A 14,903-nucleotide genomic window follows, 5' to 3' on the forward strand; every position below is an offset into this window, starting at 1 on the left:
CTGTAGTGAAGCTGGGGGCATCTGGCAGGTCTTTGGCCTGAGGAGGAAATAACATATACATTAAATTGGGTAAAGTATCTTACTTTACCCTGCAGGAAAGTAGGAAGGGAGTCAGAAGTGACACTTTTGAGGAGGGACAGGGTAAAAAAAGATAGAAAATAGAGTAAATGACATGAGGAGGGAATAGGATGGAGGAAAATACAGTTAGCAATAGTAACTGTGAAAAAAAATTCAAACAAGTTAATCTGACAGGCCTTGTTCCTCAAACACATAGAGAATTGAGTCAAATTTCTTGAAATAAGAAATTGGTAGATGATCAAAAGATACAAAATTCTCAAGTGAAATAATCAAAGCTACCTTTAGCCATATGAAAAAATGCTATAACTCATTATTGATTGGAGAGATACAGGTAAAAACAATTCTGGGGTATTTCCTCATACCTATTGGCTTGGATAATAGGACAGCAGATGAAAATGACAAATGTTGTAGGGAAAATGGGGAAAATGAGACATTAATGCACTCTTGGTGAAGTTGTAAATTGATTCAAACATTCTGTAGAGCAATTTGGAACTATGAATTCAAAATTGAGGAGATGCCCACCAATCGTGGAAAGGCGGAACAAATTTTGGGATGAGATTATAATGGAACACTATTGTGTTATAAGAAATGATGAGCAGGATACTCTCAGAAAAACCTAGAAAGACCTGCATGAGCTGATAAAAAATGGTTGTACTGTATACAAAGTAACAGCATTATTGTAAGATGATCAGCTGTAAATGACTTAGCTATTTTCAGCAATATAATGATCCGAGACAACTCTGAAGGATTTATGAAAATTACAACCCATCTCCAGAGAAAGAACTGATGGTATCTGAATACAGATTGATTCATAATTTTTTAGTTCCTTTTTCTAAAGTTTTTTTTTGTCTGTTTTCTTTAACAACCTGATTAATGTGGAAGTGTTTTGCATGACAACACATATATAACTTATATTGAACTGTTTGTGTTCTTAAGGAGGAATGGTGAGGGAGGGAGGAAGACAATTTGAACACAAAGGGTTTTTTGTTTTTGTTTTTGTTTTTTTTTGCTGGACAATTGGGGCTAAGTGACTTGCCCAGGGTCACACAGCTAGTAAGTGTCAAGTGTATGAGGCCGGATTTGAACTCAGGTCCTTCTGAATCCAGGGCCAGTGCTCTATCCACTGTGCCACCTAGCTGACCCTGAACACAAAGTTTTAAAAATCAACATTAATGATTGTTTTTAAATGTAATTTGGGAAAAATAAAATTCTAAATAAATGGAAAAAAGAAAAAAAACCATTGAAAAATTTTGAAAAAAAAGTTTTTTATAAACATATGGTAGGACAACCAAAAACAGATACAAACTGTCCATGAGTACTCCCATGAGTCCCATGATTGCTTGCTGAAGAAAAGATGAGATATTATCCATTTTCTCATGTATCATTTGGTTAATCATATCCCTTTTGGGGTCAGGACACAGCTCTAATTTGGGAGAACCCTGTATAATATGATTTTTTTTTTTTGGCAGGGCAATGAGGGTTAAGTGACTTGCCCAGGGTCACAAAGCTAGTAAGTGTTAAGTGTCTGAGGCCACATTTGTACTCAGGTCGTCCTGAATCCAGGACTGGTGCTCTATCCACTGCGTCACCTAGCTGCCCCTATACTATGATTTTAAAGGCTCTTTCCAGCTCTAAATTTATGTTCTTATAAACATTCTATTCTAGTCTCATTTCAAAATCCAGTTCCCTTATTTTGAAACTTATACTTGCAACAAATCCCTTAACCAAGTCCATGGGATTGAGTTTTCTCATTTCCAAAATAAAGATATTGCATTAGATGAGTGGTCTGTAATTTTTTTTTATTATGAACATTGATTCGTAAAAAAAAAATCTGAGTATATATCCTTACTATGTTAATATTTGCTTCTTTCTAAATATGCTATCATACAAATAAAATGCATAACATATAAATAAAAATCAAAATTTGAAAAAAGAAACCAAAGATGAAATAAGAATTGATCCTAGAGTCAATAGAGAGCCACTGGAATTTAATGAATAGAGGAGTGACAAAGTCACATTTAGGTAGATCTCTTTGATAGCTATGAGGAAGATGGTTCAGAGAGAAGAGATACTTAGGCAGTGACCAATACAGAGGTTATTATAATAGTCCAGGTAAGAAATAATGAAGATCTAAACTAGTATAGTTTGTGTAAGAGGAAAGAGAAGCAGATGGATGTGGGAAACATCATGGAGGTAGTAATGACAAGATTTTGCAACAGATTTTTTATGGGAGTTGAGTATGAAAAGTAAAAGATGAAATTGAGGTTGTTGATTTTGACTGACTAGAAGGATGGTAATAATAACAATAAGAGGGAAGTTTGGAAGAGGGGTGGGTTGGAGGTAGAGCAGAGAATGTAATGGAATCTGTCATGAAGATCACTAACAATGCCAACTAATTCTGTACTATCCTATCCTACCCACAAAGAGAAAGGGAGGAAATAGGAATATAACTCACTAATCACTGCCCTGGGTTCAGGAGCACCCTCTTGTGGGATGGGGTAGAGAGGTAGGGTACCTGGATACAGCTATAAGATGTGAATGTGATGGGAAGGATTTTTTTTCCCAATAAAACCTTTGATCAATCAATCAACAAACATTTATTTTAATTGCCTACTATATGCCAGGCACTGAGCTAAGTATTGGGGATACAAAATGAGACAAAACAGGGGACAGCTAGGTGGCACAGGGCATAAAGCACTGGCCCTGGATTCAGGAGGACTTGAGTTCAAATCTGCCTCAGACACTTCACACTTACTAGCTGTGTGTGACCCTGGGCAAGTCACTTAACTCTCATTGCCCACCCCACTACCCCTAAAAAATAGGCAAAACAGTTCTTGCCTTCAAAGACCTTACAAATTAAAAGAGTAGACAACATGGAAACGAATATATGCAATAAGCTTTATACAGTATAAATAAAACATAATTAGAAGAGGAAAGAGAGTAGAATTAAGAGGACTTGCTGTGGGTGCCCAGGTTTCACTGTGGGTTGCTTGAATAATTAGTTTTTTACTGGCCCAGAGCTCAGCTTGGCTCAGAAGTGTGAAGTCAAAATGTACACAGTAGAATAAAGTGAAACGATAGGAGCTAAAGGGATTTGAAGAGTATGGTTGTATTAGAGATGTGTCCCATAATTGGTTATTTCAGAGAAATGAGACCTATCTTCCCATGCTTCTGTTGGATAAGTACACACTCTTTAGGGTTAGGTCATAGCCTTTGGAGACCACTTTGTTATATGACTTTTAAGCTCTCTTCTAAATCTATGCTCCGATCAACCTATTCTTGTCTCCTCTTTTTCTCTTCTCCAACACAAATAGAATTAAATCAGTGGTAAATCATATGTGAACTGTATATTTCAAAAAGTTATCAGACAGGAAAATGCATTTAATATGTTGCAAAATAAACAGCTGAAGATTTAAATGTTGAATTATTGTGGTTGGCCAACGATGGCATATCTATTGCAACTGCTTACAACATTCTCATATTCATTCTTTCTTTAGTATTTTCTGTGATGGTCACTGCTACAATTATCAATAACAATAACTAATTTCATGTAGAATCAATCTATAGCTTGCATCGAAACAACATTGTCGGGGGCAGCTAGGTGGCACAGTAGATAGAGCACCGGCCCTGGAGTCAAGAGTATCTGAGTTCAAATCCGGCTTCAGACACTTAACACTTACTAGCTGTGTGACCCTGGGCAAGTCACTTCACCCCAATTGCCTCACTAAAAAAAAAAAAAAAGAAAGAAACAACATTGTTCAAATTTATATGAATTTTACCTAATATAAATACAACTCTCTCTCTCTCTCTCTCTCTCTCTCTCTCTCTCTCTCTCTCTCTCTCACACACACACACACACACACACACACACACACACAGAGTATCTAATTTAGGGGAGAAACAATTTTTTAATTAGAAATTTAACAAGTTGCCAGAAATAAAGACAGTAACTTTTGACCTATTCCATAGTTCTGTCTCTAAGAAATGAACAGAATTAGAACATCAATCTGACAGCCTGCCAGTATTTCCACTAAGAAGAGAATGTACAGTCATAACAAGGGGAAAATAGTAAAGACCAAATATATCTGTAAGCAAAAATTTCTCCCAATTGGAGAAGATTCATCCAGTTCCTTATGCTATTATAGACAGATTGCATGGCACATTGGATAAAGCACTGACCTTGGAATCAATCTGATCTAAGTTAAAATATAGCCTCATACACTTACCTAGGAAAGTCACTTAATGTCTGTCTGTCTCAGTTTCTTCATCTGTAAAGCAGAGAAAATTATAATACTTCCTAGAGTTGTTGTGAGAATAAAATGAGATACTATTTAATTTTCTAAGCCTTCAAGTACCATGTAGATGTTTTTGTTGTGACAATGATTTATTATTATTATTGTGGTGATGATGATGATTACTTGGTAAGAAGCAAGCTTCTATTTTCACTGACTGAAACCCATTGTTCACTGTGAAAAGGAAATTGACCTTTTAGAAGTTTCCTAAGAGTTTTTATTATAGTAGCCAAACATTTGTTAAGAGGGGATTTTAATTCTCAACATAAATGTGTACTCATTGGGTCCCTGGGAAAGGATAGTCAACAAGGATATAGCCTTGATTCAATTGAGCAGTTTTCATGCCACCATGTTGTTTGTGATGGTCAATGTTAGAAGCCTGAGGGAACAGCTTCATTACTCTTCATTACTATTACCATTTTTGTAATCAGGAGACCAGGAAGCTACATAAGTAGTCTGAGATGTACCCTTCTAAGCCAATTAAGACTCCAAGGGGGGATTTGATGTTTTTTTGTTTGTTTTAAGGGAAAAAAAAAAAACCTAGCCTAGCTTTTGTGTGGTCGGGTTTTAGAAATACCTAGCCCAACCTATGTGGCAGGAGGTAGGAAATACTGTTGTCATGAGAAGTTAATCAATATGGCAAAGAAACCTATAATCATACCATATAAGGAGAAGTTGAAGAAAGCAGGGTGTTATCTCTAAGAAAAAAAAAGGAATATGGAGTAACTGTCTTCAAATATTTAAAGGGCCATCATTTGGAAAAGAAAGTAGACTTATTCTGGTTGTAGAAGGCAACATTTAGACTAATGAAAAGAGAAATAGATATAAGTGAAAAACTCAATGTAAATAAAGATCAAACAAACAAACTTACAAACTAAACCAAACTTCCATTCATTTAAGGCTAAGTCAATAGTGGCTGCCTTGAGAAAAAGTATACTTTCCCCATATTTTCTGGTCTTCCAGTGGAAGTTGGATGAACATGTGCCTTGAAGGTTGCACAAAGGGTGGCTGCTACAGTAATGTGTTGCACTAGATGACCTTGGAAATCCCTTTCAACACAGAGATCCTATAATTTTAGGGGGAAAGTGATGAAAGTGCATCTGTATGGCAATTTGAAGCCCAACCATTATGAGCAAAAAACAATTTATTTAGACAGCTTTGGGGGGAAAGGCATCATGCCAGATGAAGTCCTCTCCACATTTGTGTCTCATTTACAGTGCATGAGGAGAAGTAATGACCCTTAAAAACTCCTGGATATAGCTGTAACAGGAGTACAGACTGGGAAAACAACACAGCACATTCCCTTTCAGTGTAGGCTACCCTAGAGTTTAGTTCCCTTTATAGGTTCTTCACATGCTGAGCCACTGACTCCAGTGTATGTCTCAAAATTGCTTCGATTATTAGCCCCTCACTATGTTTTTGGTTGTTTTTTTTTCTGTATGTTTGTTTGTTTGTGTAAGTCACCTTGTTCAATTAATACTCTTTAAAGTTAGCATTAATATGATGCCACAGAACAGTTAATATCCCCTCTGTTGTATGGTGCTTTCTTTTTAGCATGATCACCAGTTTATTTTCCCACATTATCCCCACAGATTTTCTTCTTTGGTGCATAGCACACAGTTTCTCAGCTGACTGAAGGGCTGGTATATTTGCCTGGTTTCTTGGGAGGCTCCCCCCTTTCTTGCATCTCTTGAGCTGGCACAGAGTTTCACAGCTCCTCAGGTGGCTGAGATTTTCACAGCTTGTTAGGTGGCTTTGGCATTCACAGTCCATAGGCCCTGAATGGCTACTAGGGGAACAGCCTTCACACTCCCTCCAAAAGCCCAGCTTAGCAGTGGAAATATGCAAGCTGTGCCAATTGCCTCCCAGAAATCCCGTGGTTGCGGCAGATGTATGCTAGCTCAGCATGGCAATGAGATTTCTTCCAGATTGGGAATTGAGGTCCCAAACAGAAAGTGAACCATACTGACTTCATTCCTGAATAAGTCGTGACAAGTAGAACTCAGTGCAATACCATATAAAAGACTTGGCAAAATAAACAGTACACCACATTGCATCAAGAAATATTGGTCCCAATGTGTCTTTTCCCCTTTTAATATCTATTAACATGACCAAGATGGTAAAATGTATTTAATATAGACTTCCCTTGATATGGCATGATTTTCAGAATCCAGGGGAAAATAGTGTTTTATTGGGAGGAAGGTAATAAGTAGAAATTGAAATGTTTTCATTTGGATCTTAAGTGGTGCCTGAGGTAAAATTGCACAATGTTAAAGTAGTGATAATTGGTTCCTCCTGGCTTTCCTCATTGAAGGAAATTGAAATTCAATTGACTTTGAGCAGGATAGGCATGGAGCGCCAATTGTTATTGTGCCTGCCTATCCCAGGAATGGCTCAAGCGCCAAGAGAAGACATGGTCCCATATTAAAACAGCTTGGAGAGAGGTGCACTTAGTTGAGGCAGGGCTGCACAGATGGTAAGAGATGCTATACTCATGGACACTTTCCTAAGTATCTCAAAGTATAGTGCTCTGGCCACAATAGGTGGTTAATAAATATTAATTGTTATAGCATATTGAGGATAGGAGGCTGATTTCTGAGGAAGAAAGGGTTGTTTCTAATTGCTTTATGGAATCATGGAATTTCAGAGATGGAAGGAGACTTAAAGGTCATCTAGTCTGATCCCTCACTTTATAGATGAGGAAATATGACTTGCTTTAAGATATTGTTTGAGTCAAGTCTTCCTATTCAAAACCAATCCTCTTTCTACTACATCATTCTACCTCTATTTATACTTCAGGCATGCCAAAGAAGTTAATAGCTCATTTGAGGGAAAGATGAAAATTCTGGGCTGATGGAAATCTTTATTCTACTAAGTTTAGAGGCAAACAAATAGTCAACCTCACACCCATAGATCCTCAGGAACACACCTTTGTTCTTTCACTACCAAAGATACTATGAGAGTTATGCATATAGGAGGAAATGAGATAACAAAGTAAAGTTAAATGGCTATAAGAAACTAATTTGGAAATCAAAGAGAAACTCTAAAGAAACATTGGTTTTGGAACAGTGTCACCATCAACAACACTCACTGATTAATTAATCACTGTACACTTAATGAACCAAGTAGTACAGGATAGGGAACCAAATGGCAAGAAAGTGGGGAAAAATTGATTATAAAAAGAGATGCCTGCTATTTTCATTAAGTTCAAAAGCAGGTTCTGGAAATTTAATCAGATAAGAGAAGGGTCACTGGACAGAGATAATGGGGGAATGGTTTGGAATCTACACAGAGACCAAATAAGTAATATATTTACATATATATATATATATAAAACATTATATCTATTCATCTCTATATTTTCATATGTATTTTCTTATCTATATCTATGTATAATGGGGACTTACTGAGCACAGTAGATAGAGGGCTGGGCCTGGAGTCAGGAAGACTAACATTCCTGAGTTCAAATCTGGCCTCAGACATTTCCTATTTGTGTGACCCTGGGCACGTCACTTAACCCTGTTTGCCTCAGTTTTCTCATCCATAAAATGAGCTGGAAAAGGAAATGTCAACCCACTCCAGTATCCTTGCCAAGAAAACCCAGAGTTGGACATGGCTGAAACAACTGAATAATGACAAACTCTGCAGCTGCCAAGTGCCACATGAATGTGAAGGTTCTTTTTTTAATGTTAAAGGAGCCATTCTTTGTTTTGAACTAAATCCAGGCTTATTGTAATATGGTTTCTGTGATGCAATTTACAAAGCAGCATTATACAATGAAAATAACACAAGAGCAAGAAAATATGGATGCGAATCTTGTATCTGTTACCTTAGAACCCTGTTATCTTGTCAAAGTTACTTCATCTCTCTGTGTCTCAAGTTCCTCATCTTTAATATAAGGGGTTTCACTTAAATAACCTCTAAGGACTCTTCAAACTCTAAAATCCAATGATCCTATGGTTTACTCATTACAATGAAAAAAACAACAACTGCATTGAGAAACACAAAAATGTCAGATCACTTATATTTCATTTATAATAATATTGTGAAAAATTAAAAATTATGTATTTTTAAAAATTCTACTGGATGTGTACCTTTTAACATGGGGACAACTATAGATTTCTTTTTGAACAATGACATTAATGGGTTGTATTTGGTTTGTTTTTGTTTTTGTTTTGTTTTGTTTTGTTTTAATCTAATGGTGTCCTTTGGTACAATCAGTATAAAAAACGAGGGAATACATGATATAATGCATTCCCATTCTCATTTTTCCCTAATTACAAAATAAGGGGATCACTACTGCAAGGTGTCCCTTTTGTAGCTGATAAGAGGGCTGAATATATGCCAGGGCTGTATGACCTAACTTCACTGAAATGACTCCTTATTCCCAATTCGATTTAAATCTAATCAAATAAAATTCATTCAAGTCAACATTTAACACTCAAATTCAACAACAACCAACAATACCTACTGTATGCAAATTGAGTTAAGTGACTTGCCCAGGGTCACAAAGCTAACAAGTGTCTGAAGCCTAATTTGAACTCAGGTTTTCCTGACTCCATGACAAGGTCTCTATCCACTGTGTAACCTAACTGCTTTAGCTCATCTTTTTTTCAGTCTCCTTTGGCAGATTAAACCCATAATCATCTTTTGTATAATATTCTATGTCATCCTGTCTACTGGCTGCTACCTCACTCAACATTTTGTAGAGACTACCTTCATCCTTAAAAAAAAATGAAATATACTATTACTTCATACCCCACCCCCTCCAATCACTTTCAAATAATGGTCTTATTTGTCTTTTGTTTTTAACAACCAAACTCCTAGGGGAAAAAACAATAACAAATAAAGCAAACAATGCCCCTATCCCCCCCTCCCCCCATTTGTCTATATTTATTTATTTAACTCTCACCCTTTTGCAATCTGGCTACTGACTTTAAGATTTAACTAAAACTTCAATCCAGAGTTACCAAATGATATTTTAATTCCTAAAGCAAACAGCTTCTTTACAGTTTTTAGCCTTCTTGACCTAGTTGTAACATCAGCCATTGCTGTGAGCCTGGATACTTGCTTTTTTCTGGGATTTTGTGACATGCTTCTTTTTTAGTCTCCTCCTTCTTGCTTAAATATTCCTCAGTCTTCTTGGGATCATCATCCATGTCTTACCCTCTAACTTGCAAACTTAATGTTCAAACAGGCCTGCTTGTTTTTCCTCGTATGTGACAATACATCTTCTGTCTTTGTATCTTTGCAAAGACCCTACAGCATCCTAAAATGTGCTCCCTCCTCATTTCTGCTAATTAGAATAGCTGGATGCCTTCTGAATTCAGATCAAATATCACATCTGTATGAGAACTTTCTAGATTACCCCTCCAGATGAGTTAGACTACCCCCAATTATTTTGTAATCCAAATACAAGTGGAGATTATACATACACACACACACACACTCTCACATATAAAATGGAAAAAGGATAAAATTATGTCTTTGTATATAAGCATTAACTTATGTCTTTATGCTATTTCCTCAGATAGAATATAAACCCCTTTAGGGCAGGTACCTTTTTCTTTTGTTGTTCTTCATTTGTTTGTTTTTATTTTGTCTGCTCTATGCATGTGCATGGTATGTAGTTCAAAATTGATTGAGCCTTTCAGGGAAAAAGGAACAGAAATTATGGTGATTATGCACAATATTACATTGTAAGTGCATCTAAGGGGTCCAATGTTGAGTGTTATGTGAAATTTAAAGCGGAAGGCCAAAGATCAGGTTTTGTGAAAGAAGTTGTTTTTCTGAGCCTACAAGATGAAAGGTACTTGACAAGGTCCCTGGGGATTACAAAAGCATAGGATATTATTCCTAGCCCTCAAGGAGCTGATATTCTCATTTGAAAGACTTTTTTTTTTCAAAAGATAAGCAACAATTTAAAAGCTAAGGATAATTAATGACAACAGGCTATGTTTGATTGATTGCCAAGAGGATTTTATAGACACTAAGTGTCATGGGAGCTCAGAGAAGGAAGAGAACACTTCTGGCTAGTCTGATCAGGGGAGTTTTAATTGGCTCTGGAGGATTTTAATGATAATTGATTTGAATTGGGCCTTGAATTAAGACTAAATAGGATTTGGATAGGCAGAAAGGATAGAGGAGTTAAATCCCAGGTAGGTAGGATTTGAAGCAAAAATCCTTGAGGTGAGAGGCTTCTCATGCTTATATGCTTATAAAGCTCTGAGTCAACCAATTTAGTTATAGGGAAGCTTACACTGAGGAAAATTGAGAGCTAGAAGGGTAGGTTAGGGCTAGATCACAGAGGCACTTGACTATCAAGGCAAGATTAGATTCAAGCTCATAAGTGACAGGGAACCATTGGAAATTTCTGAAAAGGGGATTGGTATGATCACACTAGGATTTTAGGAAATTTAATCTGCTATACAGGATGAATTGGAGGAGCAATGATTGGAGGCAGACCAGGTTAGAAACTACTGAAATAATCTATGAGTGGGTTAATAAGGATTTGAACTAGGGTGGTAGCACTAGGAAGAAAAATAGGAGAGATGTGATATATATTATGCTATGAGAGTTGATAAGACTAGGTGACTGATTAGATTATGGGGTAAGTAGAAAGAGATAGGGGGAAAAAAATCTAACCAAAGATAGTTCCTACATTTTATGCCTGTGAGACTAGAATAGCAGTAACAGAATTAGGAAGGTCAGAAAAAGAAGCCATACTGAGGAGGACAAGGAGTTCTGTTTTTGAGTTGTTGATTTTGTGATAATACAAAGTTGACAGGGCCATCCAGGAGTTTTAAATGTGTATTTGAGAAAAATAAGAATGTTGTCAGAGCTGCAAATGTCCCTTCTAGCTCTTACAGTCTATAATTCAAAGTAGGACAAGGGCCAAGATAAAGTAACATTGTGGCTTCCAAGGAAAGAGAATGGGGGCAATGGACAATTGATAAGAGCTTTATAGAGGTCAAAACAACAAAGTCAGAAAAACTTTGTTTTTATTTGTTTTTGTTATTAATTGTTGGGCCATCTCTGATTCAAGGGTTGTAAGAATGGAGAAGTAATACTTGTATACCACTCATTGGGAATGTTTGGTGATGAAAGTAAGAGGAGAATGTAAGAATGGATGTAATGGAATATTATTTTATGAGAAGAAATGGTAAATATGAAGAATTCAGAGAACCATGGAAAGACATTCATGAACTGATGTAAAGTGAACTACGTTGAGCCAGGAAAACAATAAGCCTAATGAGTACAGCAATGTAGCTTCTTTTCTCCTCTTCATCTTTTTCTTTTCTTATCTGGAAAATTCTTTGTTATATAGGATGGCTCTCTGAGAGGAGAAAGGTGACAAAGATAAGGGGGGAATTTAGGTAATATAAAAACAAAAAATATGGCAACATTTAAAAAAAGAAAATAGAGAACTTATATAGTAGCCAGAATGCAAAGTCAAAACCTAGCTCCTGAAAAGTGTTCTTCTGTTATTTTTGGTTATTAGATAGTAGAGACCCTTAATAGTTTGATAGAAGAGGAAAATGAGACACTGGCAAGGAAGTGGTTAAGGTTGCTCAGATAGAAAATGAAGAAACCTAAGAGTCCAAAAGCCCTGTCTATTTTCTTTAGGCAGATGAACTGTTATCCATGCAGAAGTATCAATCCAAGGATGAGCATATTTCCTTGATCCATTATGGAGGACTACCAAGTTTTAAACAATCTTTCTATTTCTATGTGTCTATGAATTATGTTTAGACTCTGGATCACATTTTTTTGAGAGGGAAGAAAGGAGAGACAGAGACAGAGATAAAGAGATGGAGAGAGTGAGGAAAAGGAGGACAGAAAGAGAGAGACAGAAAGTGAGTGGCAACATATCCTTATGACCATGGAATCATTTAGGGTTTTAGTCACGGAATTGTCAGAAGGTTCATTTCTGACAGCTATGTTCCATTGATTTTTTTTTCTAACATGATTTCATTTGGGATTTCTTGCTGAGGAAACTTGCCCTATCAATGCAGATAGATCTGCAGGTTCTCTACAAATTACATTTTTAGAGAGTTGCCTAGAGAATTGAGAGGTTAGGTGACATTCTCAGTGTCACATAGCCAGTATGTGTCAGAGGTGAGACTAGAACTTATATTTTCCTGACTTCAATGTTAATTCTCTATCCACTACACTACGTTGCTTCTTACATTGATCTGTAAACTGCAGAATTTATAGTGGAAGGAATTTGAATCTGTAGAAAAACCCTCCAAAGATTGCTTACTTTTTCTAGATCTGAGTAGAATGAGCAATCTGCTCTTTAGTTTGACAGGATGCTACCTTGATGAACCATTTAGTAAATATGGTAAGACGCCTTTGAAAATATTAGCAAACAGAAATGTCAAATGCATTTGCGTAGATTGGCCTTTGAATTAGAAACATCAATGTTTATATGCTATGCACTATTAAATTCAGAAACCAATTTATTTCCAGCAGGTCAATTAGATCATTGCTATGCAATGCTGAGGGTGAAATTTTGGGGTTAGGATGTTGAAGTTCATAAAATTTCCATTCATTTAGCATAAGGGCAATGAATGCTTTATTGCATTCAATATAGAGAACATAACCCAAAAGGAACCAGTTTCTTATACTAGCTATCCCATGATATATGTTGTCCTTTTGTCTAAGTGACTATGCTGTTGTTGGGAATCACTAATATGAATCTCTAGACTACATAATTGCTGCAATAATAGCCAACTATCTTGCTTAGTACAGCTAAACATATGGTGTTGACCAAAATATATTTGCACACTACAGGCTGCATTACTAGAGTTCTCACTGTGCTATATATTTCCTTCCTGGAAAACTAGCAACTATTTCATTCCAGAGAATATACTTACTACCTACTGTGAAGTAGGCTTTCTAATGGGAATATAGAAGAGGTGAGAGTGATTCCTTACAGAAGTGCTATACGGTATTCTCTTCAAAGTTACATAATGTTGATATGGTAAAACTGCAGTTTTCACTATGTGCTGTTATGTCTAGTTATGTGAGCATTGTTAAGTGGGTTGTTGAATGTTAGTTTTAAAATCTCAATTAAAAATTAAAGGAATGAACAATCAATTTAGATCTGGTTCTGAGCATATTACGAATACCAGGTGAATTTTAACCATTGAAAATGAATTGGAGGGGGGCAGCTAGGTGGCACAGTGGATAAAGCACTTGCCCTGGATTCAGGAGGACCTGAGTTCAAATCCGGCCTCAGACACTTGACACATACTAGCTGTGTGACCCTGGGAAAGTCACTTAACCCCCATTGCCCCGCAAAAAAAAAAAGAAAAAGAAAAAAAAAAGAAAATGAATTGGAGTAGCATTAATGAATGAGCAGGAATAGGTAATGATAGAAAATAAATCCCTTGCTTTGGGTTTTGGTAGGTTTCTCACTTCTCCCTGCAATCCAATCATATGTGACATTACATTCATTTTGTTTCTCCATTTGTTACCATGTAGGAGACTATACTAGGAAACTAAGAGTATAGAAAGGACAGACTATGTTTAGTTTGGCATACATGTTAGGTGGATACATTTTCCTTATACTCAGGTTTGTGATGGGACAGACAAGATTGCAGATTTGAAGTCATGAAAAAGACACAATCATTGGTTAGGGAAGATCTCAGAACCTGAAATACATGCTATATATAGTGAAGGGATGGATGAAACATATGTAGGTAGAAATACATTTTAATAGCATGTTTCACTTACAAAGTGCTTTTGCTTTCAACAATATCATTTGAAATTCACATTAGACTTTTGAGTGATGCAAGTATTGTGAATTCTCATTTTACAGATGTGAAAATTGAGGTTGACAGAAGTTAAGTAACTGTCACATGATATTAAGGTCACACGTATATTAAGTGACAAGTTTGGGACACAAACCTAGGTACTGTGACTCCAAATCCAGAATTTTTCTTTCCATTTGATATAACCTCCATAAGAATTGATCATTAACACAAGTGACATGAGAGGCAGGTAGATTAAGTTAAGAGCACTTGTAAATTAATGTATATATCTGGAACAGACAGTATGAGTAAATCAAATATTAAGAAAGCCTGTCAGACTGCACAAAAAATCAGTATTTTTGTGTACCAAGGAAGTACTATGGGAATACTCAAATGAATATAAAACCTCATCATTTTGAATGCTGACTTCAATAATACTGATCACAAATCATACATATCTGACTATCATATTTTGCTATAAAGTTCTACCCAACACACTTGAGCCCTTTCTTACTTTATTCTGATTTTGGGAAGATACTAGCAGAGTGCTATTCAGTTCTCATTTCTCATGCTTATCTCCTTCCCATATTCTCACATATTTTCCTAATTTTTGCTCCTTTTTTAAAGTTCAGCATTGATTCTATAACACAGCCTAACCACATTTACTATGTACCAACCCACTGTCATCTATGTGACATTAATTTTCAATTCTTTGTAGTAATTCTCATGTAGTATGTTCTTTGGAGTTACTTCCTCAGTTCTTGTATTACAGGCT

Source organism: Dromiciops gliroides, chromosome 1 (genome assembly GCF_019393635.1).
Source record: "Dromiciops gliroides isolate mDroGli1 chromosome 1, mDroGli1.pri, whole genome shotgun sequence".
Taxonomy (NCBI): domain Eukaryota; kingdom Metazoa; phylum Chordata; class Mammalia; order Microbiotheria; family Microbiotheriidae; genus Dromiciops; species Dromiciops gliroides.